General features: G+C 45.1%; 1 pseudogene across 1 annotated transcript in view; it reads left to right on the top strand.

Moving 5' to 3' along the window:
- The first annotated feature begins 7,096 nt into the window (after positions 1–7,096).
- LOC144807854 (DBIRD complex subunit ZNF326-like) overlaps positions 7,097–27,566 on the top strand; it is a 263,958-nt pseudogene continuing 243,488 nt past the window's right edge. Inside the window, exons 1-2 of the transcript XR_013606476.1 lie at positions 7,097–7,171; positions 23,053–23,096. The product of XR_013606476.1 is annotated as a DBIRD complex subunit ZNF326-like (transcript). The remainder of the gene's footprint in view (positions 7,172–23,052; positions 23,097–27,566) is intronic.

Below are 27,566 nucleotides of genomic sequence, written 5' to 3'. Positions count from 1 at the left end.
CACGCAATCCCCCCCTTGTGCCACCACGGATGCGTCACATTTACAGTGTGGCGCACCATGGTGCAAGGAGGGGCAGATGTGTGACGCATCTTGTGGCATAAGGGCGCGCATTGCTGGAGTGGCGTCACAAGCGCGACACAACTCCAGAAATGAACAGGGGCTGCCCATACTTAATGTAGTGCGTCACTCCTTACGCCTGCTTCAAGCAGGTGTCAAGGTTTGACGCAGCGACGTCGTAAAACTGACGCAGCGAAATCTTGTAGATTTCACTGCGTCAGTTTTACGGGGCTTACCTGCCCACCCTGCAACAGAACGCCCACATAAAAAATGACACAGGTTTCATGTGGCGCAGTGCTTTACAATGTGACGCATCTGCCTTGATGCGTCACGTTGTAAATAAGACGCAGTGTGGCGCATGATTTACGCTGCCTCTGTGTCACAAAAGTAACGCAACAGCGGCGCAAATGTGTCACAAGGGGCTCATAAATCTACTCCCAATTGTCTTTGTAGCGTCGTCCCCAGCCTGGGAGCATGCTAATAAACACACCACACTCTCAGTGCCAGATTTAATAGTTTGTCACGCAGCGCAGTGCAGCAGCCGCAAATGCGCAGCTTGAGAAGAGAGCAAGTGAGCGCTATATTTACATAAATATGGCACACGCCCCCTAATCCGAAAGAGACGGGGCTTTATTGGAGTGACTCTTCTCTCCTCCAATGGCTGGCCTCCATTTAGGAAGCCAGCCAATGGAGGAGAATGGAGGAGAGAGGCGGGTTCCAAGCCCCCTAACTCCAAAACATAAATTCTTCGGGACTCCACCCTCACTGCTTCGCAGTGCAACGGTCCCTCGACCTAAAAATGTACTAGTAACCAAGGGGCATATTTACAATGTCTGGCTCATCTCTGAAAATCAGCAGGGATGCGCCAGACAGATGCATCACGCAATCCCCCCCTTGTGCCACCACGGATGCGTCACATTTACAGTGTGGCGCACCATGGTGCAAGGAGGGGCAGATGTGTGACGCATCTTGTGGCATAAGGGCGCGCATTGCTGGAGTGGCGTCACAAGCGCGACACAACTCCAGAAATGAACAGGGGCTGCCCATACTTAATGTAGTGCGTCACTCCTTACGCCTGCTTCAAGCAGGTGTCAAGGTTTGACGCAGCGACGTCGTAAAACTGACGCAGCGAAATCTTGTAGATTTCACTGCGTCAGTTTTACGGGGCTTACCTGCCCACCCTGCAACAGAACGCCCACATAAAAAATGACACAGGTTTCATGTGGCGCAGTGCTTTACAATGTGACGCATCTGCCTTGATGCGTCACGTTGTAAATAAGACGCAGTGTGGCGCATGATTTACGCTGCCTCTGTGTCACAAAAGTAACGCAACAGCGGCGCAAATGTGTCACAAGGGGCTCATAAATCTACTCCCAATTGTCTTTGTAGCGTCGTCCCCAGCCTGGGAGCATGCTAATAAACACACCACACTCTCAGTGCCAGATTTAATAGTTTGTCACGCAGCGCAGTGCAGCAGCCGCAAATGCGCAGCTTGAGAAGAGAGCAAGTGAGCGCTATATTTACATAAATATGGCACTCTCCTCCTCTCTCCCTCAGGCGTGGCCCGTGCAGGTAAGAGCAGTGGAGCGGGGTGGGGGGGAGTCGACATAAGGCAACGAGGGAAACTTAAATTAAAAACATGCATAGGCATAGCCAATAGGTCTCGCCTTCGGGACATTATAAGTGTTAGCCATGCAACAGTTGATGTTGCACCAAGGATATTGTGTTGCATAATTAAATACTTATAAGGTCCCAAATGCAAGACCTATTGGCTATGCCAATGTTTGTTATTTGTGTCAGGGAGAGTGCAATCTACTGGGCCACCGCAAGAAAACTTTCACAGTTATGTGAAACCCAGAACCTAACACTCACATCATTTGCGTTTCAATGTCAAGTTCAAGAACAACAACTATTTCAGAGACTGGTTCCCAAAATAACACAGGCGGAGATCCTTCATCTTAAACAAAGGCAGCTCACATAATCAGGATGGCTCCCTCTAAAAAGAGGCATTTGGGTCAGGTGGGGGCATTCATGCCCAACACGTTTCATCTAAAGCCTAACAAGCAACATTAAAAATTCCTACAATCGTCATCTCAAACTGCAACATTCTGACCACCAGAAACACTAAAAAACACAAGATTGCCATCCATGTCTGTGAACTGCACAGACTGGTACACACAATCTAAAGTTAAGCTTGAGCAGACTATGGCCAGGTTGTTTAATTGTCGAGCATTCGATGTTCGAGCAATGCGTTCGGCGGTCGCCCAGCGTGTCCCCAGCAAGGGAGGTGCACTTCCCAAGATGGCGGCACTGGCGACAGCACGGAAAGAGGCGAGGCTGTGGTACCACCACCAGCCACCGGGACGGAGCCCCGGGGGCGGGAGAGGTGACAAACTCCCCGCCTGTGGCTGGAGGGATGTGCGAGAGATACACGCGAGCGTTGCTGCGGGTGTCGGTCGTGCAGGTATGCCAGGCTCTGGGTTGGGACTCTGTGCAGCTCACTGCCTGCGACCTGCTGACCGACGTGCTGCAGCGGTGCTTGCAGCAGCTGGGGATAGGATGCCAGAGGTACAGCAAACTCTGGGCCATATTATCAAGGACAGCGTTAAAATTATCACCGGTTTAGCAGCAGAAAACTGCCTCTAAAACGGCGATAATTGGCTTGATAATATGCCCTGGAGAATTCCAATAGAAGCCCATGTTCACACCAGAATAGGGACTTCTGTTTGAATTCTCAAGAGCATATTATCAAGGCCATTATTGTCGTTTTAGCTGCAGTTTTCTACCGCTAAACCGGTGATAATTTTTAACGCCGTTCTTGATAATAGAGATAAGAGGGGTGGGAAAACCCAATAAACCCTTGCGAGCTTGGGCTTGAAAGTGTAGGGTTAGTGATGCCAGCAAGAGACTTAGGGCCCAATTCACAGAACTAATTTAAGACAAAATCCTAAACTTACTACCATTTTGGTATTCACAGAAGGCACTTACTCATTTCGGTATTCACAGAAGTTAGGAGTCCTAACTTTAGGACTCCTAAATGCCTTCTGTGAATACCGAAAGTCTTAAAATCAGGATTTTTCTCAATTTAGTAGCAGTAAAGTTAGGACTCCTAACTTTCAGACTCCTAAAGGCCTTCTGTGAATACTGAAAGTCTTAAAATTAGGATTTTTCTCAACTTTACTACTACTAAACTGAGAAAAATCCTAATTTTAAGACTTTCGGGATTCACAGAAGGCATTTAGCAGTCCTAAAGTTAAGAGTCCTAACTTTACTACTACTAAACTGAGAAAAATCCTAATTTTAAGACTTTCTGTATTCACAGAAGGCATTTAGGAGTCCTAAAGTTAGGAGTCCTAACTTTACTACTACTAAATTGAGAAAAATCCTAATTTTAAGACTTTGGGTATTCACGGAAGGCATTTAGGAGTCCTAAAGTTAGGACTCCTAACTTCTGTGAATACCGAAATGAGTAAGTGTCTTCTGTGAATACCAAAATGAGTAAGTGCCTTCTGTGAATACGAAAATGGTAGTAAGTTTAGGATTTTGTCTTAAGTTAGTTCTGTGAATCGGGCCTTGATTTCAATCCACTGAGTCCTATTGATCAAATCAACAACTGCTAGGATTTTTTTCAATTTAAATAGAGTGACAAAAATATTCACATCAAAAGATCAAAGAAATTAGAGATGGGAAGAAAACACGGGGAAAGTTCTTCTTCAGTAGAATTTGTCTTTTTATAGTTTCTTGACTTATAGGGTACATATCAACGATAGTCGTTGATTACAGTGCTTGACAAATGAACAAGGAAATCGTAAAATCGACCTATATTTCTTTTGAGAAAAGAGCCAATCCTACACCAAATTGTTAGATGACATCTATTCTACCACAGTTTCGGTCTTGAGTTGAATGAATCCTTTAGACCATCTTCAGGACAGAAAAGTGTGCAAACGGTAGTGACCCTTCACAATGTGGTCCAAGTGTGACCTGGTATATATCCACCAACAATTGAAAGACTTTCCTTGGTGATCTTATCACTCTACTTGTGCTCTTCGGCAGGATTAGATGTGGACGTTATTATTGTTCATAAATCAATAGTCCTCAATTTTTTGGTGTTTGACAGGTTTTTTTTGCTTCAGATTTCAAAGATTAGTGCCGTCTGTCGAAGTCTCAGTACGTCACATCCGCGAAAGCCTCGAGGCTTTCGCGGATGTGACGCACTGAGACATTCAACTAGCCATGCTGGTGGTGCTAGCTTTATGCTGGGGACTACAATTGCGGGAATGGCGCCAGGGTTGAGATGAAGGGAGGAAGACAGCTTGCAAAGGTACGTACTGAAGGTGGTGGATAACTCTGAGGGTTGAATTGTGGATATGGTTTTGGTGTTAGGGGAGCAAACCCAATCGGTCTCCAGAACTAAAACAAAGGTGCACATCTGTCAATCAGTTGACTCCACATTTAGGGTTATCACGTAGAAACTACTAACGGTAATTGTCATCATTATTCAGTCCGGAGAATGTGTGAAGTGCTGGAGGTGGTCTGCCCGAGTCTTGCCAGATCTCGTAGATACTTACACTGTAGGTGCTCACCCATCTAAAATGCAGACCAGGACCAGTTCTCAGACGAGAAGGGGCGCACATTGCAGAGTTTTCAGATATGCCTGCTGTTGCGAGTGTGGAGGTAATCGGGCCCATAATCTTGTTATTATTTCTGGGATATCCTAGAAGAAATTAATTGGAAGACAAAGGGTCTTTTCGGTACTAGTATCTCAAGGGTTGTACCTAACTGCGTGAGATTAGTGTCATGGAAGTTCCTAGGTAAAATAAGAATTAATTTTCCACGGGTAATAATGTGGTCTCGTGGCTCCGTATCTTATAACCCAGTCAGGATGCCTCGGTTCTTACAGCATTTACACTGCTTGAGCAAAAGAGGCAAAATCTTTGGCATGTGATGTAAGAAATGCTTTGGGATTTTTAGTGTAACATTTTTATGAATGCTTAAAAACTGTTAAAAAACGCACTTTAGGATTGTGCAAAGTAATTAGTGTCAGCAAAAATGGAAGCGATTACCTTGCGGGAGCGAGCAGCGCCCGGAATGATAATTGCTAACACATGGTGCTAAAGCTCGTTCCCGCAAGGGAATCGCCAAACGTGCACACGTTACCATTGAAAGCAATGCAACGCATGCACGGTTTTAGGGCAAAAAGCAAACTGATTCCAAAAGGTCTTTTTCCTATGCAGCGCATGCGCGCTGCGTAGGTGAGACCTAAAAACAGGGAGCGGGGGCAGGGCGAGGCAGGGGTCCACATGATAATTATCAGTACCCTAAGCTAACTGCTCCTAGGTTTCCCACCTCAGAATGAAGCCAAACATGTGTAATTGGTGTTTTCCACATTGATTAGTGCATGTTTTGCATTTATGTCTTAAGGGCTGATTATGAGTTTGGCAGTCCAGGGACCGCCATCCGCGGCGGGAACACCGTCGCTGATAGTTGGCCCAACCACCCGGTTACGAACATGGCAGTTAGACCGCCACAAGACCAATCCAGGATCCGCCAATGCCAGGATCCTGGATCTTGTGGTAGCAGTGGTGGGGAGCGGGGGGGGGATTGGATGTGGTGCCGATGCCAGCACCGCCATGCCTTTTTCAAGTTGGGGACCCCACCACGAAAAGGTCAGCGAGAAGGCAGGTAAGGGGCCCCAAACTGGGCACCTGGGTGCTTTTGCCCATTGGTCATTGTGGCTGGGGGCACATGTTGTGCCCCCCTATGCCTGCTCTGTTGTACGCACACTGTGTGCAATGCACAACATAATGACTGGGAACAGTGCGCATACAGCAGTGTGCTGGCATTGCCTACAGGTTCACTCTGTGAGCCGAAGCATGCCGCCGCCTCAAGACCACCGCCAGCACACCGCCGGCCCGGCGGTTAGCTTGTAATGTGGCGGTCAGGATGCTGCCAGATTGGTGGCGTTCTCCCGACCACTGTAATGGTGGTCCGGCAGTCGGACCGCGAAATTCACAATCAGTCACTTAGCATTTTAACCTGATAGATTGCCTCAGTATTTCTCTGGTGAAATCTGTCAGGGGAAAATTGCAGGGTGGGATAATTGATACACAAATTAGAATTTTGATATGTGTGCAAGCGTCCATTTTCACATCGGTTGGAATTTTACACGTAAATTTCAATCAGGATCTGTACATTAGAGTTAGAAGGAGGGAATAGTGTTACATTGCCAACATGTATTGTACAAGTGTTTTTATTTATGCAGGGTTCCAGTTCCATTGGAACTCTGATTAAGAATGTTTAACTTCTTGGGTCAGTTGCGCTGGCTCTTCTCTGATGTGCAGTCTTGTTGCGGTGCTGCTAACATTATATCTTTAAATAAATTAATTTAATATTATTATTTAGTTATACTACTTTTTTCATTGGCGACGAGGACCAGGAAACCGCTCGCAACAAAGGAGCAGTAGCAGCACAGAGGAGTTGTGTTCTGGAAAGGATTTTACATTTTGGGAATATTCAGGATAAAGTATTATTTTTTTGTGGTTTATAGTAGAAGAATCCTTTTTGAAACTAATTTTTTGTGGATAAGTGGAAAGATAGGAGAAGAATATTCCACGTTATAAAAGAACTGGAACTGAAAGTTTTAAGGAAACTGCTGAAAACGGCGCAGGAAAAGTGAATTTGTCTACAAAATCATAAGGAAAACAGCGCAAGGAAAGCGACAAACAAAAACGGAAGGTGCTGTCTGTTTATTTTATCGATATCATACGGCGGCATTAGGAAGGAGTCTGGTATCTTAACTGCCGTTATTCAGCAGCGGCGTCATTCAAAGTCTTCTTACCAAAATATCTACGCAAGACTGCACGGGGACTTGGAGTTCGGGAGCAACGCCATTCCTGGTTCGGTGCGCAGTCGGAAGCGCGGAGAAGTCGAATGAGGCATTCTGGGAGGAAGTGACATCGGCACGTTGTACGTGGCGGACATTTTGTTTGTCCTATTAACAGCCTTAGCAACCACTACGCTATTGTTGTGAGGACAGATGATCGGACGCTCGTTTTTTTTTTGGGTTTCTGGCTAAAAGAAAGAAATTCTTGCTGTTTTGAAAAGGAATCTACAAGTAAGTAGATATTAAGTAAACTGTGCACGTGGATGCTATGAGACTAATAGTGAATCTACCAAAACAATAATTCACATGTGGTTTGTGTGTCAAAGCAAAGGAGGAACATTTAATATTACCAAATTTCTGTGCAATATTAGCGGAATGGAGGTTTAGAGGAAAGTAACTAGGAAAACATTGAGACATAACAGATTCTTGTGGAATATTAGAATTTAGCTCATTTAAAAAAAATGCCGTTTGATCCGCACACAAAGTTTTTACAAAGCAAAGGAGAACCACCACTGCCGTGGTCGAGATGGAAAGAGGAATTTATTAATTATATGAAGGCAATTGATGGAGAAAGGATGGGAGCAGAGAGAAAGAAAAGTATTTTACTGCACTGTCTTGAATCTGAAGGACAGATGGTATTTAGATCGCTCCCTCATTTGAATGTTACAGAGAATGCAGAAGCAACTAATGTATGTAATGAAGCATTACTGAGAATGGAAAAAAGGTTTAAACCTACTAGTAATATTGCATTGAACAGGTTTAAATTCTATACTAGGAGACAGGAAGAAAGTGAGTTGTTTGATGATTTTTTGATTGCTTTACGTACCCTAAGCTTGCATTGTAATTTTGGGAACATTTCAGATGAAATGATCCGTGATCAGATTGTGGTTCACACTAAGTGTAAAAAAATACAGGAACAGTTATGGGTTATGGGAGATCAAAAATTATCAGAGGCTATATCTACGGCCAAAGCCTTAGAACAGACAGAAAGTGGATGCACACAGTTAAAAATATTAATAATAAAATGGAAAAAACAAAGGAGGTTGCTGTTGTAAAACGAGAAGAAGAGTTAAAGTATGATTATCAATACTTGAATGCTGTTCAGGGTCACAGTCATAATCCAAATGTCAATAGGAGGTTTGAGAGGAATGGAAAAAACATATATTGTTTCAGGTGTGGAAACAAAAACCATGTGTCCTCTTTTAATGGGTGCCCGGCTATAAGAAGAGACCGCAAAAATTGTGGAAAAGTGGGACATTTTGCAAATATGTGCCGTGAACAAAAGAAATTGCCCCAACAATATCAGCCAAGAGTTTCATCAGTGATTGGGGTTTCAGGGGATTCTGGACAGTCTGAAGTAACTTGCAATTCACTACTGAAAGAAACTATGTCTGGGTTTGTTGTCACACTTACTAATAATGTTGCTAATCTTGATAATCCAAATGACATCTCTGTGGAAAATTCTCCTATGTGTTTAGTTTTAGTGGCAAATGTGGAATTAAGGCTCAGGGCTGATTCTGGATCACCATGGACCATAATTTCTAAATAGTACTTGTCGGAAAGACTTGAGTCAGTTTTTAATATATTGGACATTATTCCATCTGACATAAATCCGGTGAGTTGTGATGGATCACGCATTGACATGATTGGCTATTTTGAGACAACTGTGACATTTAAAGGGAGAAGTGCTAGTATCAAACTGTATGTAATGCTCGGCATTGATGCTTTAGCCTACAGCGCTATTGTAGCTTTAAAACGCTAGCGCGCAGCACGCTTTTTAAAAATACCTCCTTTTGTCTATCTGAGTTTTATTTTTGTTAATAATTATCCCCTGATTTTAGCAGCGCCATTCAGGGCCCCTTACCTGCACCATAAAGGAAATTGCACCGCGTTTTCGCGGGTCCGGTTCCCGGGCGGTGATTAGTGACGGGCGCCATCTTGGAGTGGGCTGGACACCGAGTCACTCCAGAGGGAGCGGTCTAGCGCTCCTCACGCCCTTGGGGAGTCCTATTTAAGGCGAGCACTTGCCGGTAAGCCCTCGGCATTGATGCTTTAGCCTACAGCGCTATTGTAGCTTTAAAACGCTAGCGCGCAGCACGCTTTTTAAAAATACCTCCTTTTGTCTATCTGAGTTTTATTTTTGTTAATAATTATCCCCTGATTTTAGCAGCGCCATTCAGGGCCCCTTACCTGCACCATAAAGGAAATTGCACCGCGTTTTCGCGGGTCCGGTTCCCGGGCGGTGATTAGTGACGGGCACCATCTTGGAGTGGGCTGGACACCGAGTCACTCCAGAGGGAGCGGTCTAGCGCTCCTCACGCCCTTTGGGGAGTCCTATTTAAAGCTCCCACTTTACGCGCAGCGGTCGCGCCCTCCCTGCGCCTGAGTCGAGCCAGAGTCCTGCCCGTCTGCGCTCGTCAGCGTCTCGGAGGCGTACGTGGCGGGACTCTGGTCGATACTACAGGTATAGCAGAACTAATTGTTTGTGCGGGGGATGTGTCGACCTCCACTATCTGGGGTGCTGTCGTACAGCGCAGCTGTTCTGACATCTTTGCGCGTTCATCCATCGGGATGTAAATGTCTTTTCCCCGGAGGTCGTCTTCTGGGGAAAGGCTGTCCCACATGTGGCTGGCGCCCTTTGGCGACGCCTGCTCCTGTTCGTCCTCCTCTTACCCACAATCACCATTGTGCTCTTTTGAACACAAGGTCTCTGGCGTGCCATGCAACAGATATTTGGAGCCTGCTTGCTAACTCTGGTATGTCATGTCTTTTCTTAACGGAGACATGGCTGGGGGCAGGCTCCGAACCAGATGTTGTCTGTGCTTTGCCGCCTAATTATACCATCTGGAGGAAAGACAGAGTAGGGGGTAGAGGAGGTGGAGTGGCCTTGATAGTGGACAAGTCCTTGGGTTGTTCCACCTTCCCTGTGGAGAACATTGCAGGCTGTGAAGCTTTAGGCTTCACTCTTAACCTCTCGTCCTCACAGACGTGTACCGGGATTCTTGTATACAGACCTCCTGGCCCGATAGGTTCATTTTTAGAGGACCTGCAGGCAGCTCTTTCCGTACCCTGTTTGCGCTCTGCGCATTGTGTGCTGTTGGGTGATCTAAACATACATTTGGATTCACCATCGGATGCTAATGCATCAAAATTACTGGAAATAACTGCAACCTTGGGACTCGAAGCTTTTATTGATAGCCCTACTCATGTCAAAGGACATATGTTAGATGTTCTTTTTTCTACGGCACCGATAACAGTTTCTCCCCCGCTCCCAGTCCTTTGGTCCGATCATTTTTTATTAAAATTTGTTATGTCTTATGAGACGAGGTCCAGCCAAAGAACACAGAAGGAGGGATCTTGCCAATCTAGAGCCTTCCATCTAGTGACAGCGGATATGTTATCCGATGCTCTCAGTCAATATCCTTGTAAGTTGACGGGGTCTTTAGAAACGGATCTAACCCTGGTTCAGGAATGGCTGCGACTGAGATTTATGGAGTTGGCTCCTGTGAAGTTCACGAGAACTGCTCCCCGTCACGACTCTGCGCCTTGGTTTACGGCTACATTACACTCCATGCGTCAAGACTGTAAAAAGGCGGAACGTCTTTGGCGCCGTAAATATGATCCATTGGAGAAATCTAAATATCATGTGGCCATTAAAGGCTACCATAAAAAGATTGCGGAAGCCAAAAAGGAATACCTTGAGCGGAGGATTGATCGTGCGGATAATACAAGCAGGGAACTCTTTAGAATTGTTAAGGAGTTTGCAGAGCCTGCTGTAGGAGCTCCCCCTCACTCTCATACCGAAGGGTGGATACGACAGCTTGCTGACTTTTTTGTCACTAAGATTCTAGCCATTCAGGATTCCTTTCCCCCTGTGGATGTATCTGGGGTAGCTGATGCTTTCGCCCAGAATGGACCGGTATCAGCCTCAGAAGCCGAAAGTCAACCCACACTATCGGTCTTTCCGCAAATGACTTGCACAACCTCCCTGGAGCTACTGACACGGCTTCAATCGGGCTCACCGTTGGACGCGTGTCCAGCGAGATGTTTGGGCAGGGTGGCTCCGGCACTTAACAACTTGCTGAACCCCCTGCTCAACTTATCTTTGAGTTCCGGAGCGGTGCCGCGGGAGTGGAAACATGCACTCATTCTGCCGCTTATCAAAAAGCCTCAGTTAGATCCGCTGCAATGGGCTAACTATAGACCGATCTCCCTCCTCCCTGCTCTGGCGAAGGTAGTTGAGAAGCATGTTCAACTCACTCTTACCACCTTTATTGAGAAGAATAACATTCTGCATGATTCTCAATCTGGTTTCCGTGCGAATTACAGCACGGAGACGGCCCTCGTGGAGGTGACCGACACCATCAGGGAGACGCTCGATCGGGGGGGGAAGGCTATGTTAGTCCTGCTGGACTTGTCGGCGGCCTTTGACACCGTCCCTCATGCGGGTCTCCTTTTAAGACTCAGGGAGATCGGCCTGCGGGGGACGGTGTTGGACTGGTTCAAGTCTTTCCTATCGGACCGCCGGCAGGTGATCTGGGCTCCCCCGTTCTCCGCTGAAATGCAAGCGCTAGAGGTTGGGGTTCCTCAAGGGTCCATTCTGAGCCCCACCATATTTAATATCTATATGGCCCCTCTGGCGCTTGTAGCGGAGACTTATGGGGCCCGGGTCATCTCATATGCTGATGACACCCAGCTTTTGTTCACTTGCAGCAAAGGTGAGGCTTTTGACGGCGACAGGATAAGGGGCTGTTTGAGTGCAGTATTTGCGTGGTTTCTGAGGCACAGCCTGAAGTGCAACTCAGATAAATCTGAGCTGCTTTTCTTCGGCTGTGCTCCTGATCCGGACTGGAAGTCCTGGTGGCCCCAGGACATGTTTCCCCCTGAGCAATCATCTTCCCAAGTAAAAAATCTGGGAGTGCTGCTTGATGATGCTCTCTCGTTTAGCCCCCATGTTATGGGGATATCCGGGAAATGTTTTGGCATCCTCAAGATGTTGAGGAAGTTTCTTCCTCTGCTGTCCCTACAATATCGGAAGACAGTAGTGCAGGCGTTGATGGGATCTAGATTAGATTACGCCAATGCACTCTTTGCAGGTCTGCCCTAGTATCTTCTGGCCAGACTGCAAGTTGTGCAAAATTCGGCGGCCAGAGCTATTTTCGGCTTGCCAAGGAGAGCCAGCGCACATCTGCTTTTGAATAGGCTGCACTGGCTGCCGATTTCGAAAAGAATTAGATTTAAAATTCTTACGCTGGCCTTTAAAGCCCTTCATTCCATCGGTCCTAATTATATTAGGAAGCGGATTGCTTTCTATGTGCCACGGAGGGTGCTACGATCTGCCGATCTGGCTAAATTGGAGGTGCCTCCGGCTAAGCGTGTTCGGATGGGAGAACGAGCCTTTCAATTTGTGGCAGCCCGATGTTGGAATGAGCTCCCTCTCCCTCTACGCAAAGCTACGAACCTCCTGGCGTTTAGGAAAGAGTTGAAGACTCTCCTCTTTTCTGTGTAACTCTTTTGACAACTGTGCTGCTCCTCTATGTGTTTGTAGATCTTAGGCCTCTTTGCAAAAGCGCCGGGACGCCCCCTTGGGCAGCCGTGCGCTCAAAAAATATGGCCTTAACATAACATAACATAACATGTGTCGGTAAAAGGTATAAATGTCCTTGGTTGGAGGGATCAGTATAAATTAGGGATAATGTTGAATTCCAGACTGAAGGATCCTGTTATTTTGGATGATATGGTTGGTTCTAATCATATTTCTGTTACAGGTGAGGAAGACATGGAGACTTTTATAAAAGCCTCATATAAATATGTTTTCTCTGACTCTTTGTGAAAACTCAAAAATTATTCGGATTTGATCAAAGCTGGTGCTAAACCGGTTAGACAAAAAATTAGACCTGTACCAAATGATGTAAGGGAGGAGCTCAAGGAGATGTTAACAGATCTTGTTAATAAAGGAATTATAGAACCCATACATTCTTCTGAATGTGTTTCTCCAATTGTTTTGGTCCGGAAGCCGGATAAAAGTTTAAGGTTATGTGTGGACTTAAGAGCATTGAATTCTGAGATAGTGGTGGATTGTCACCCATTACCTAATATTAATGAGGTAGTCTCCATGTTGGAAGGTGCCAAAGTATTTCCACGCTGGACTTAAGGTCCGCGTATCATCAGGTGCCATTGACAGATGACTCAAACATGTTAACAGCATTCATCACACCTCAGGGGTTATACCAATACACAAGGGTGCCTTTTGGCTTAGCCTCAGCGGCATCGGTATTCCAGAGAATTATGTTTAACATCTTCAGGGACGTATATTCTTTTGTCAAATGTTTCCAGGATGATATTTTGATTTTTTTCAGGTAACAATCAGGATCATTTAAAACACCTTTCTGAGGTTTGTAGTAGATTGGAGAAAAATGGGTTAACACTTAAGGCTCACAAGTGCAAAATGTTCAAGAAAAGTGTAGAATATTTAGGGCATTCTCTCACAGGTGATGGTGTGATCCCAAAGAGATCAAATGTGGAAGACATTATGAAAGCGCCATCTCCAAAAAACAAAGACCAGTTACTATCCTTTGCGGGAATGTGTGAGTATTATTCTAAGTTTGTAACTAACTTTGCAACTAATATGGAGCCTTTGAGAAGTTTATTAAGACACAATGTGCAGTTTGAATGGACTGATTCACAGGAAAAGGCTTTTAATGAGATAAAACAGGATATTATTAATGCACCCACTCTAAGACCTTTTTATTTAAAGAAACAATGCATAATAACTGTTGATGCTAGTCTTTATGGGATTGGAGGAGTTTTGTCTCAAAAGAGTGGTTTTGAAGAGTGGAATGTATGCTTTGCGTCAAGGACTTTGAATGAGACAGAGAGGCGTTACGCGGTCATTGAGAGGGAACTGCTTGCTTGTGTCTGGGCTATAGGGCATTACAGGAACTATATCTGGGGAACAAAGTTTATTTTAAGGACTGATCACAAGCCCTTGGTTAATATTCTTTCACCTGGTGGTGGTTGGAATTCCACCGCAAGAATTGCTAGATTGACTTCTAGGTTACAGGAATATTGTTTCATAACGGAATATGTTCCTGGCAAAAAGAATGTTACAGCTGACTTTATGTCACGTCATCCATGTGAGTCCGATCCGAAGGATAAAGATGATGAGGTGGATGTTGTCACCACCATCCAAGATGTGGTTGTTGGTGCTTTTGCAAGTATATCGGAAGAATCTTGGAAAAAAAGTGAGGAGAATGATGTGTTGTGGCAATTATTTAAGAAATTTTTGGTGGACGGTTGGCCACAAAAACATAATGTTCCTGAGGACATTATACCGTTGTTTAAGGTTTCAGAGGATTTGAAATTAGATGGTGATTTTATCTACAAGGATGGTAAGTGTGTTTCTCCCTTGGGAGTGAGAGAGATAATTCTTAAGATGGCTCATAACTCTCATCTAGGTATGTCGGCAATGAAAAGATTGATCAGGGGCTATTTTTGGTGGCCAGGCATGGATCGTATGGCAGATCGTGTTGTTAGAGATTGTGATGTCTGTAATGCAAGTGATAAGGTGTTGAAACTTAATGTTCCGCCCCTTAAACCTGTTGAATGGCCACAAGAACCCTGGAAGAAATTAGCGTTTGATATTTCTGGTCCTTTCCTTAATTTACCACTTGATTCTCGTTATGCTCTAGTGTAAGTGGACAATCATTCTAAATGGCCCGAGGTGAAAATGGTTCCCATGGCCACCACTTGTAAAGTACTAGAGTTTTTTAAGGAATTTTTTTCAAGGGAAGGTTCTCCTGCCATTATTGTCACTGATAATGGGGTGCAACTTATATCTAACGAAATGGAACAATTTCTCAAAGGTCAAGGTATTAGTCATATCACTACATCATTGTATGCGCCCCATGAAAATGGTCAGGTGGAACGCTTCAATAGAGTTTTAAAGAGTTACACTACTGAGGTCACAAAAGAAGGAGAGGATTGGAAAAGTTTATTAAGGGAAAGATTGTGGATGTATAGAATTACACCGCATTCCATTACTGAAGTTAGCCCTTTTCGTTTGTTGAAGGGCAGAGATCCTGCTTCTAAAATATGTCCATAGTGGCTTAAAGAAAAGTCTGGTGAAAACATGTACAATGAGTGGAATAGAAGGGACACTGAGTTAAGGGTGAAGGAAAAACAAAGGAAATGTAAAGTTTGGTATGACAAGAGGTGGAATGTTAAAGATCATGGGGCCCGATTCACAGAATGAACTTAATACTCAATCCTAAACTTACTACTATTTTGGTATTCACAGAATGCACTTACTACTTTTGGTATTCACAGAAGTTAGGATTTTGTCTTAAGTTTGTCTTAAGACAGACTTAAGACAGACTTAAGACAAAATCCTAACTTCTGTGAATACCAAAAGTCGTAAGTGCATTCTGTGAATACCAAAATAGTAGTAAGTTTAGGATTGAGTCTTAAGTTCATTCTGTGAATCGGGCCCTTGATTTTAGAGTTGGTGAATATGTAAGAATTAAGAAACTTTGGGGCATATTACCAAGGGTGGCAATAGGCAATTATCGCCGGTTTAGCGGCAGTTTTCGGCCGCTAAGCGGCGATAATTCTATCGCTCTATTAGCAAGCTGTTGCTAACTGATGTTAGCGACAGCTTTTAGGCGATAGCGAGTGGTTTGGGGCCCGCTTTGCATGTCAGCGATATTTATCGCTAATGACATGCAAAGTGGGCGTCCCCAACCAGTTAGCGACTGAAAGCAGTCGCTAACATCGCTATCGCCTATTAGCAAGGCAGGCATGGTGATGGAAATATTCCCGCTATCGCCAAAAACTAACGCCTGCACAGACCAGTTCTTAGCCATGTTATCCAATGGGAGGTGGATACCATGGCTAAGAGCATTTTGTAGCTAATGCGTGAATATCGCTGTATTCTCAGCGATATTCACGCATTTCACCGCTATCGCTGGATATTTTAGCACAATTGAGAAAAACGTTGCTAATAGCATGTTTTCGCCGCTAACATATCCAGCGATACGTAGCGATAAGAAAATCGACGCTAAGCCTATTTGGCGATAATTATCGCTACTTGTTGGTAATATGACCCTTGGTTTGGTAGGAAAGTGTGCAAACCCATTAAGATTACCAGAGTGTTCAGGAATTCATAACACAAGATGGCAAAGTTGGGAATGTCAGGCATGTGGCCAAGTATCATGGAACTTTCAAGAACAATTATATTTCTGACAATGTTAATGTTGGGATTCAAGGTCCGGATGTAAACAATTATGTCTGGTTTTAGGATGCCAATTCAGCTGAGCTACAACATGATTCTGTAGCTAATAGAGTCAAAGACTCGACACGTTCTAGGGCTCTACTTGCAAAACTTTTAGACTATGTTAGATAATGTTTTCTCTTTAGTTTCATTCCTTTTCTATTTTTGTTAATATGTTATTCTTCCATTTTATATAAGGGAGATGTGTTACATTGCCAACTTGTATTGTACAAGTGTTTTTATTTATGCAGGGTTCCAGTTCCATTGGAACTCTGATTAAGAATGTTTAACTCATTGGGTCAGTTGTGCTGGCTCTTCTCTGATGTGCAGTCTTGTTGCTGTGCTGCTAACATTATATCTTTAAATAAATTAATTTAATATTATTATTTAGTTATACTACTTTTTTCAAATAGGTTTTGTCAATAGATTTTGGACTGTGTCTTACCCTGTATATCCTCGCAGTGCTGTTGGGCTCAAGTATGTTGTATTGTAGTTGTATTTATAGAGCGCTTCATACGCCTGTTGAGGCGACAAGGTGCATTTGCAGATGGGCATCATGCTATTTCGTGGAGAGCCATAGATGGAACAGTGCGATTTTTTGTGCGGTCTACACAGGGAGTTTTTTTATATCAACTGTCAGGACCAGAATAATGCTCCTAATATGTTTTGTGGCTGAGCCGATGCAGGCATTTGAAGACAAAACAAGTGAGTGATGGCTTGCTTAAACATTCTGTTTTAATGAATGGAAAGAAGTGTGGTAGTACAGTACAGTAGAGTGTTTTGGCTTGTGGAAATGGCTGAAGTTGTGCCATAAACAAACATGTGGTGGCATTTACTCATTGGTGTCGCAGAGAAGTGTGAGGATAGATGCAGCCGTAACAGCTAATACCTGACATCTATAAAGTGATCCGTGTCTATACCATTCAGGCAGATTATGCAGCAGATGATGGGTAATAAGGAAAATGCTGCAAATTTATAACTGTGGAAATCGTTGTTGGCGCAAAATTCAGTGGCCATGCACATAGTGAACAGAGGTGTGTGTTGTGCTGCAATTCAGCCTGTTTGTGCACCGTGCTGGGGAAGAGAGCCACAGCAGGCCATATTTAGTAAATATTGTGCTGCACTGCTCCTGTTCTCTGGTTTCCATGGGCCTTATTTATGAAGGCCTTGCGCCGCCGGTGCGTCACTTTTAACATGGGAAAAAGTGACGCACTGGTGGCGCAAGGCTTTCATAAATGAGGCCCCATGTGTCTAATCATTATACGGACCTATGCGTTCAGAAGTAAGTGTGCAGTGACAAAGGCTGTTACTAGATGTCCCTGTTGCATCAACAGGACAAAGGTGCAATAGCACAAGCCATTACTAAACATCGCTGTTGAGTCAGCAGCACAAAACAAAGACCCACAACACTGGTGGATCCCACCGCCAACACCAAAGTGAACGACATCCTGGAGGCTGCAAGGAAAGAAGTGGACAAGAAACCGGAGCCAACCAGAAGGTCGAGCAGAAGAAACCAGCCTTGAAGGTGGTGCCACCTCAAGAACCAGGCCCAGCACAACCACAACCCAATTGCGGAACCAACTACAGCAGAGGAACCAACACCCCCAATGGAGGAGGAAGAAGCACGTAGATCCCAGTGCTCCAATGGAGACCCCAGGGAAGGAGCACTTGAGGCCCAACCAACGGAAAACCAGAGAGAGCTGGACCCAGAGTCAGAAACAGGTGCCAAGAAAGGAGGAAAGGGAGAGGAGGAGGCCCCAGCCAAGGCAAAGGGTAAGAAGAAGAAGAACAAGAGAAAGAAGTCCTAGCCAGATAACAGCAGCAGCAGCAACGCCGACCAGGTGATAAAGGAGGAATGGAAGAAAGTCAGATTGCAGATGCTGTGGGACAAAGGAAAGAAGGAGAAGGAAGAAAAAGAGGAGAAGGTAGACCAGGTCAGGAGGGAAGACAGGAACCAATCCGCCACCAACTGACATCATGGCCGACCCGACATCAACAAGGAGGAGACGGGAGACCAGACCCTCTCCCGGAACAACAGGAAGAGCACAAGGCCTAGGAAGGACAACTTATACTCTCGGAAGAAGCTCATCAAGGCCCAAGAACACAAGAAGACAGAGGACGGATACACCACCGTGGACTCTGGAATGGAGGACAGCAACATGGAGGATGACGGGAACACCCCGTACAATCCCGTAGAAGCTATCCGAGAGTACCTGCAGAGGCTGCACCAGATGATCAGTGAAGCAGCAGATGCCGGAGCAGAAAAGTAAGAGAAGGACGAGGAGGACAACATCATGGGGATAGATGTCACAGAGGTCACCATAGAGCTCTCCATTGAAAACCCTGAAGAGACAGCACCAGTGGTAGAGGGCCAGCAGATGGTTCAGTACCTCCGGTTTAGTGGCCCTCCTCACAGAAAGGTTTGGAAACCAGACACTGACTGCTAGCGCTGAGACAATGGCTTTATCATTGTTCACCCTAAACGTCAGGAGCTTGAAGGATCAGGTTAGGTGGGTTGGCGCGTTGCACTTCCTGGCTGCACAGAACCTAGATATCTACTTTCTGCTGAAGTGCAGAATTCCGCTCGCCCAATTGTACAGCCAGCTGAAACAGCAGTGGACGCATGTCCCATCATTTTGGTCTGGAGGAAACAATTACAAATCATCTGGAGTGGCCAATTCTAATCAAGGGGAGGCAGTTCACCGTGGACAAGGTCACCAAGCAGGTCAATGACAGAGGGGCTGATTCACAGAACTAACTTAAGACAAAATCCTAAATTTACTACTTTTGGTATTCACAGAAGTTAGGATTTTGTCTTAAGGCAGACTTAAAACAGACTTAAGACAGAATCCTAACTTAAGTCTGTCTTAAGTCTGTCTTAAGTCTGTCTTAAGACAAACTTAAGACAAAATCCTAACTTCTGTGAATACCAAAAGTAGTAAGTTCATTCTGTGAATACCAAAATAGTAGTACATTTAGGATTGAGTCTTAAGTTCATTCTGTGGATCGGGCCCAATGTGCTGGTCGTGGGCGGCTCCTGGGCTGCTGAGCCTGTTAGGCTCATTAATGTCTCTCCCCCTCAGAGGAGGCTGAGTGACTTGAGATGTTCACAGTGCTCAGGATGCAACTCATGACCTCCAGGACCATTCTGATGGATGATGATTTCAACTGCATAGTAGAGTTGGATGGACGCACTGGGTCGGGCTCTGCAGGGATGAATGCGATGTCCAGGCTGTTGGTGGAGATTATAGGTGAGACACCTCTCCGGGATGTCATTGGGAGCATGGGGCCGAATGCTAGGAATGTTCCCTGGAGTAGGCCGGACAGATCCGTGCATTCACAGATCAGCTTCCTATTCACTTCCCTAACGGTAAAGCATGGGCGAAGCTCCAAGGTCACCGACTACTTCTCTGATCACAGAGCAGCCAGCTTCGAGAGGGAACTTGCAGGGATGTTCCCCACCAGACCAGGATCGTGGAAGCTGAACTGCTCATTGCTGAAAACAAGGAGTTAGTGGCAAACCTCAGAGCTGTGTATGTAGAGTGGAGGGAAATGAGGGACTTCTTTCAGCGAGTGATGGAAATGGGTGAAGGACAGGTTGTGGAACTTCTTCCAGGATGCAAGCAGAGCTGCTGCAAGGAAAAAGAAGAGGTTGTTTAGAAAGCTGCGGAGCAAACTGCAGCAACTGTAAGAACTCGAGCTCAGGGGATGGGACGTCGATGACAAACTGGATGAAACCTGAAAAGGGCTCACGGAGAACTTCAGGGAAGAATCCAGGAAAATCATCTTCCGGACCAAAACCAAGAACCTCCAGAAGGACGAGCAATGCAACTCGTTCTTCTTTAAAAAACTTCACTTAGCCCACACACTGCTGGTAGAGCTTCGGGACTCAAAGGGCAACCTCCAAAGTGAGAAGGAGCAAGTTATGAAAGTTGTAACCGACTTTTATGGTGAGCTTTACTCATTGAAGTTCTCAGAGAGAGCCCAGGCGGATAGTTTCCTGGAGGGCATCTCAAAAACACTGGGGGCCCGATTCACAGGACTAACTTAAAACAAAATCCTAAACTTACTACTTTTGGGATTCACAGAAGTTAGGATTATGTCTAGACTTAAGACAGACTTAAGACAGACTTAAGACAGAATCCCAACTTAAGTCTGTCTTAATCCTAACTTCTGTGAATACCAAAAGTAGTAAGTTTAGGATTTTGTCTTAAGTTAGTTCTGTGAATCTGGCCCATGGTTCGGAAGAGAGAGAAGGCCTGACCACTCCCTTCACCCTGGAAGAGCTAAACTTGGTTGCACGACCTCCAAGAGGGGTAAGACGCCTGGAAATTACATTCTCCCAGTGGAGCTTCATGTCGAACTGTGGGACCTAATCAGGCCAGACTTTTAGTACCTCTAAGAGGAAATGGTGGGCAAATCCTGCCTGGGGGTATGACAACGCTCTTGTACAAGCAGAAGGGAGAGAGAGGACCTCAAGAACTGGAGGCCCATCTCTCTCCTCAATGTGGACTACAAGATTCTTGTGAAGGTGTTAATTAACCGCCTAAAGAAAGTGATAGCGAAGATAGTCCACTCTGACCAGGTCAGCAAATCGCAGACAGTCTGGCCCTGGTTCAGGACATGATTGAGTATGTCAAGGGCGCCAAGGTCCCAACAGCCTTGGTCAACCCGGATTAGGAAAAGGCGTTCAACCGCATTTATCATGACTTCATGGACTGGACACTCAGAGCACTGGGACTAGTAGACTTCTTCTGTGACGTGGTGACCACAGTGTATAGATACATCTCTAGCACAGCGTTGGTAAATGGCCAGAGAACCGACCCCTTCCCTGTCTGATCGGGGGTGAGGCAGGGCTGCCCGCTTTCCCCCTCCTGTTAATCTGCGTTATTGAGCTCCTCGCCGAACGCATCTGGCAGAACAGGAACATCAGAGGAGTGAAGGCGGAAGGAAGCAAGGGAAAGAGCGAGGTGAAGTGCTCCCTCTACATGGACTGGACTGTTCCCATGAGGCACAGGGTCAGAGCTGATTTGCATATAGCCAGTGTCTAACCCAGGGTGGAGTGGAGTGCACAAAAATTATGGATTTAGGCCCAGATCCTTGTACTGGGGTGAATGTATGACATTGTTCTACATTCTGTCCATCAACTGTGTTTTTTGCAATTTTCACCCCGAGTGGGCTGGGTATGCTCAGACGTGAGTCCCAGGCTCTCCACACCACTGAAGTCAAGCTATCCAGGCTAATGAAGGCTGATAGCCAGAAACTGGTCCTTGGATGCTTGATTCTGGTCTGGGAAAGACATGGCTTGGTGGTTTGGACTGGACTGTTCCCATGAGGCACAGGGTCAGAGCTGATTTGCATATAGCCAGTGTCTAACCCAGGGTGGTGTGGAGTGCAAAAAACGATGGATTTAGGCCCAGATCCTTGTACTGGGGTGAATGTATGACATTGTTCTACATTCAGTCCATCAACTGTGTTTTTTGCAATTTTCCCTCTACATGGACAGCATCTCAGTCTTCTGCTCGGATGGACCATCTGTGAAAGAGCTGGAAAGGACTTGTATCAAGTTTGGGAAGGCATCAGTAGCAAAGTTTAACAGTGCCAAGTCAGAAACCCTACTTTTCAGCCACTGGACCCCACCCGAGACCGTCTGCCATTCCTCATCCAGCAGGATTTCCTGAAGATCCTTGGAGTCTGATTTGGCGGAGAAGGTGCGGCAGAGAATACCTGGGAAGAGAGACTGGTGAAGACGAGGCAGAAGCTGGGACTCCGGAAGCTGATGATCGAAGGGGAGTCTTTACTCCTGCGGAACGAGGCCCTGCCAGTGCTCCAGTATGTTGCTCAAGTGCGGCCGGTGCAGACCCGAACAGCTAAGGCCATCATGAGAATGATATTCTACTTCATCTGGAGCTAGAAGATGGACAGAGTGAAGAGGGCAGTGATGTTCAAGACCCATAACAAGTGAGGCAAGCGAGTGGCAGACATCACTAAAATCCTGAGGGGAATCTTTGTGTACCACTGCATGAGGAACACCCTGAGGACCAAGGATGAGAGCCATGTCGACTTTCTGATGGTACGCTTCTTCCTTTTGCCAACGTGGAGGCACCTCAGATGGGCAGAGTGGGTGAGCGCCGTCCTTTACAACTGGGAGACCCCATGGGTGTACAAAGAAGTGGAGAGGTTCGTAAAGGAGTTTGAGCTGGTGGCCACCGCCCTGCCACATGGACCCCGAATCATTTCCAATGCCAGATACGAGCAAAGCACATCAGCAAACCAATCGGTGCCCTCCCCTCTGCCATAGCCGACCACGTGTGGGGAAACATAGCATCCAAGCGCCTAACCAACCAGCACAAGGATGCCCGGATGACCTTCCGTGAGAGCCTTCATGCACGCAAGAGGACTCAACCGATACAAGTCCTGCCTGAGAGGGTGCACCGCGGACATGATGACATACCATCTCTTCTGGGAGTGCATGTAAGCACAGGAACTTCTGAAGGCCCTAGGTACAAAGCTTAGGGCGTGGATACCTAATTTATGCGTCACCGCGGACTCTGTGATGTATGGCTTGTTCCCAGGGACACATGCATTGGGTGACCTCCTGGACTGCTGGAGGCTCATGTGCTGCTTTAAATATGTTCTTCTGTTTTCCAGAAACCACCTGGTAGTAGGGAAGAAGGAGACATCAACCCTGGTGTGCTGAAAGATGATCCACAGCCTCCTGCGTGACTACGCTGCACTGGACGGATCAGATGAAGACGACAACTGAGGACCTCTTGTACCCTTACATGGTGGGGCCTGGATGGATCACTAACCTGTATTGTCCTTTCTTTCTTTAACCCAGGAACCGGTTGGCAACAGGGGAGAGGAGAAGGTGGATGAAGACAGGTGGAGTAAATATAGTTATTTACTGTATGTATTTGACTAATGTGACCCTTTCCCTTCACAGGGAAAAGGTCAATGGGATAGCTTCTGCACTTGTTTTCAAGTTTATTACCAATAACTGACGAATAATAGGGTGTTGTGTAAGGTGACGATTGATGTATCTGAACCAGATACGAAGCCCTGACAAGAGGAAAATAAATAAATCAGTAGCACAAAGATGCAGTAACACAAGCCACTTCTAGATGTCCCTGTTGCATCAATAGCACAAAGGTGCAGTAACACATGAAAGTTATTTGATGTCCCTGATGAATCAACAGCACAAGGATGCTGTAACACAAGCCATCCATTGCTAGATGTCCCTACTGAATCAGCAGCTCACAGATTCAGTAACTAAGGGGCATATTTACAAGGGCTTTATCTCCACTTTTTGGCTTTAAAAGCCAAAAAAGCAGAGATAAAACTATCGCCCTATTTACAAGAGGGGGACTAACATGCATAATCGCATGTTCGCACCCTTTTTCCTGATGCCTCCCTTTGCATCTCTAATGAGATGCAAAGTGGGCTTCACTGGGCATACCCCTGATGGACTATCTTGTAAAATTTCGCTGATGTGCACAACGCAATATTTACATGCAGCCCACAGGATTTTAACACATGTTAGATTTTGGCAAAAACTGCTGTTTTCGCCAAAAACTAACGTCAGCTAAAATCCTGACTTACCTATGCTTAACTTAGGGGGTGGATTATGCTGATACGGCCACAGGGTCGTATCAGCAAGGTTATCGCCATTTTGCAGGGAACATCGTTGGGAAACCAGCGGTGTTCCCTGCATAACGGCGATTTCCCCGCTATCGCTGGATTTCTTATTGCGGTTGTGAAAAGATTTGTTAATACAGCGCTATCACGGCGATGCAATCCAGCGATAGGATAAACATTGTTAAACGCGCTTAGCGATGTTTATCTCTAATCGTTGTTGATATGCCCCATAATCTCTTACTAGATGCACCAGTTGCATTAATAGCACAAAGGTGCAGTAACTAAACTTGTTACTAGATGTCCCTGTTGAGTAGCTAAAATGTAGTGTGTGACAATCTTTAGTAATCATATGTTGATCCATATATCAATATGCCTCTATACATACAAAGAAGTTACACTCTATATAATTGAAGAATAATTATTAGCTGTTAGTATATTCACGTTAAACCAAATGTGCATTATTAACGTTGGCCTGACTGCGAGTAGGCCTCAGCTGCTCAAAGCCTATCACTGTTACACATGATGTTGATTTCAAAATGTTTTTCTACGCTTTCCTTTATCATTTCAGGTGCAAGATAACCTACGTCAGTTAGAAGAGTAGCTCATTGTTTGCTTTTAGAAATGGTAGCGCAAGTAGGAATAATTAGAAGTTTATTGTTATTTACACTGTGCTTAGGGTTAAGAAAGATCCTCATGTACTATGCAGTCTGGACCGAGGGCACATTCGAGGTCCCGCATCTGTGTGGGCCTTTGACTCCTGATGGGAGTTTACCTGCTCCAAGAAGACGGCGCAACCTGATTGGCCCCATTGCTGGGTGGTTGGTAGGAAGAAGTTCTAGACAGAATGCAATGGGGCAGATTTACAAGCCCCTTGCGACACATTTACGCTGCCGTTGCGTCGCTTCTGTGACGCAGCGGCGGAGTAAACCATGCGCCATGTTGCGCCTTATTTACAACGTGACGCACCTAGGGAGATGCGTCACGTTGTGAAGCCCTGCACCACATTAAACCTGTGTCAGGTTTAATGTATGCAGGGTGGGCGTTCCGTTGGAAAAAGCCTCAGAAAAGTGACGCAGTGAAATCTACAAGATTTCACTGAGTCACTTTTCCAACGCCATTGCGTCAAAACCCTGCACCTCCTTGAAGCAGGCGTAAGGCGTGACGCAGCATGTTAGGTATAGGCAGCCCCTTAGCATTGCTGGAGATGCGTCGCGCTTGCAACACGACTCCAGCAATGCGCCGCCCTTACGCCATCAGATGCGCCACGCATCTGTTTATCCTTGCGCCACGATGCGTCACATTGTAAATGCGGCACATCTGTGGTGGCTCAAGGGTAAACTTGCATGACGCATCTTACCTGGCGCATCCCTGATGATATGCACGGATGCGCCAGCCCTTGTAAATGTGATCCAATGTATTTACCTTTGTGTCTTAGAACAGTTGAGGAGATCCTGTCCTGACTGCTGGATGAAGTCATTACTCCGTTCCCTGTCTCTGCTGATTCTCCAACTTGAGACCCTATATCTCACCAATGTCTTTCTCTATTCTGAAACTTTATTCGGTTCACTTCAGACTCGGCACCTACTGCTTAGGATTTTCCGCAGCCATCCATAAGATGCTTTATTTGGTTTATAGAAATTCCTTTATGGAACTGAAACCTTCCATTTTTTATTCTTTAAACAATTTGATTTCTATGGGCCCGATTCACAGAACTAACTTAAGTCAAAATCCTAAACTTACTTCCATTTTGCTATTCACAGAAGGCACTTACTCATTTTGGTATTCACAGAAGGCACTTACTCATTTCGGTATTCACAGAAGTTAGTAGTCCTAACTTTAGGACTCCTAAATGTGTTCTGTGAATACTGAAAGTCTTAAAGTTAGGATTTTTCTCAATTTAGTAGTAGTAAATTTAGGACTCCTAACTTTAGTACTCCTAAATGCCTTCTGTGAATACCGAAAGTCTTAAAGTTAGGATTTTTCTCAATTTAGTAGTAGTAAAGTTAGGACTCCTGTCTTTCGGACTCCTAAATGCCTTCTGTGAATACCGAAAGTCTTAAAATTTTGATTTTTCTCAACTTTACTACTACTAAACTGAAAAAAATCCTAATTTTAAGACTTACGGTATTCACGGAAGGCATTTAGGAGTCCTAAAGTTAGGACTCCTAACTTTACTACTACTAAATTGAGAAAAATCCTAATTTTAAGACTTTCAGTATTCACAGAAGGCATTTAGGAGTCCTAAAGTTAGGAGTCCTAACTTCTGTGAATACCGAAATGAGTAAGTGTCTTCTGTGAATACCAAAATGAGTAAGTGCCTTCTGTGAATATGAAAATGGTAGTACGTTTAGGATTTTGTCTTAAGTTAGATCTGTGAATCGGGCCCAATGTACCTGATCTCATGACTCAAAATGGATTAACTCTACTGTATTTTATGCTTAACAGATACATTATTCACTAAATGAATAACGTCTATAACTTTGATTAAATAGCTAATAAACCTTCATGGTTTGGAAACCATCCTCTCTGTTGTTATTGTGGAGCCAGATGTGTTTCACTGTTCTTTGAATTTGTTGTACTGATGTTTGCTCTCAGAATACACTTTCAGCTGATATAAAAAAAAGTCCATACCACCAGTGGTGCAATTTGTTTCAGGACTATACCAGATGCCACAGAAAATTGTGCTGTATCAATGGTCAATATTGAAATAGTGTAAGTGAAGCAACATTAAAGTAGGTGAGAGAAGTTTAGAACTCTTCCAACAAAGTGAAGAACAGCGAAGATGTCCAGGGGTCTTTTCAAAGATAAAGTTTAACTCCAGCAGCCCCCAACTCACTGCTAGATCTTGTCCAAAAAAGGCAAAGAGGTCCTCGGCCACGAGCAGTAGGGATAAATGCTGTAAGTCACTTGCATAAGGAGAGTGCGCTAGCTTTGCTAAATGAGATACCAGGATCGACTACCTCCTAGCCAATACCAAATGGTAATTTGGTTAATTAATTATGATGACAACACCTTTGCACATTGTAAAACATTTCCACACATTATCGCTTGTGCGCAGTAAAACTGTATGCCAATGGTCATTTTAATCGAAAATGTGTTGTCTGTAATGGCAGAGCTCTACCACACCATGCATACTCCACTCTACACCACTCCACTCTACAACACTCTGAGGTATACTTACTTGGAAATGGCTCAGCGAGGCGGTGGGAGCAATTTTGCAGTGTCACGCTGCATCATTTAAAAAACCCAGGTATGCACCGTATTCACAAGAATAGGGCGCTCTGCTGTGTTTTTCCTTACGCCGGGCTGAAAATAGATGCCTAGTTCCAGTGCAGACACCCTCGTGTCATTTTGCAAGGGTGCCTGTGTTGCAGGGATGATTGTTTGTGTGCAGGAAGGTGTCCCATCCTCCACATAAACAATCAACAATGGTGATTTGCTACTTCTCAAATCTCAATTAATTATTGATTGTTTTGTGCAGGAAGGCACACCATTGATTGTGTTTTGCTCCCTCTATGTGTCCTGCAGAATTTTTTGCAATATTTCTCCTCCTTGGGCCACTCGAACACCTGCTTTTCACTGGCCTTAGTTTTTGGCAAACCTCAGATTTACAAATTCTTGTAAATCTGGGGCAGCGTCGAAATGCAATAGGTGTTGCATTGAAATGCCCACCGCAACACCCATTGCACGCCCCTTTCACACAAAGTGATACATCGC

Source organism: Lissotriton helveticus, chromosome 1_2, assembly GCF_964261635.1.
Source record: "Lissotriton helveticus chromosome 1_2, aLisHel1.1, whole genome shotgun sequence".
Classification (NCBI taxonomy): Eukaryota; Metazoa; Chordata; class Amphibia; order Caudata; family Salamandridae; genus Lissotriton; species Lissotriton helveticus.
Note: the sequence above shows the minus strand (reverse complement) of the source record. Positions and strands in the feature narration are given on the sequence as shown.